Source organism: Anneissia japonica, unplaced genomic scaffold, assembly GCF_011630105.1.
Source record: "Anneissia japonica isolate Jap-2015-1 unplaced genomic scaffold, ASM1163010v1 scaffold2392_len1475705_cov187, whole genome shotgun sequence".
NCBI classification, from domain to species: Eukaryota; Metazoa; Echinodermata; class Crinoidea; order Comatulida; family Comatulidae; genus Anneissia; species Anneissia japonica.
The window spans coordinates 721348-722385 of NW_022751777.1; positions in this window are offsets into that span (position 1 = coordinate 721348).

Sequence of the window (1038 nt, forward strand, 5' to 3'; positions counted from 1 at the left end):
TTTGGCTCCAATCCAACAAAATTTAAGTCCAGGTCTAGCCTAGCCCAGCCTAGCATATATATAAATACATAGGAATTTCAAACAAACCCGATTTTACATACGAATGATTTTTACTTAAAAATCTAATTATATTATTTTTCATTCTACTAAAAAAAAATTAATTTTAATAATTTTAAATGTTTTCTTAATAACAAAACTATTGAGTGTAAAACACAAACTTTATTTCTTGGTGTTTACATCCAAGAAAATTTGAAGTGGACCAGTCACTATAGAACTACATTTCCAAAAAAATATCTAAAACTATTGGCATCATTAATAGGCTCAAGTTTACTTTTCCCGAACATATTCTACTTTCACTTTATAATACCGTTATTTTACCACATTTACAGTATTGCAATATTGTCTATGCTTCTGATTATCCTTCAAATTTAAATAAACTTGTTAAACTACAGAAATGTGCAGCCAGAATTATTATACCTACATCCTTCTGAACTCCATCTGAACCTTTATTCAAACGACTGAAAATTTTAAATTTATTTGATGGTCACAAGGCAATATTTATGTTTCGGTATTTAAAAAAAACGCTTCCTCTTCCTATGTTACAATTGTTAGACACATCTCAGAAAACCCATTCATATAATATTAGAAATGCATCTGTCCCAGTTCCCTTCGTCAGACTCGGAAAAAGTCAATTATTTGTTTCTGTTGCTGGTCCTAATTTATGGAATGATCTCGATGTTAAATTAAAAGTTCAGTTTCTTTATCTGTCTTTAAAAGTAAAATTTAAAAAGAATACTTATCATTGTACGATCAGTAAAATAATAATGGTAGTTCCTTAAGTTCATCTCACAGTTTTATTTATTTACTTATTTATTAATTTATTTTAATTTTATTTTTATTTATTTTCTATTATTTTATTTATTTATTTATTTTTTTTTTGGGGGGGGGGCTCATGACAAGACAAGTTTTTGACTTCTAGTCATGATCCCAATGATGGTGGTTTATTATTTGTATTGTATTGTATACTATTATTATTTC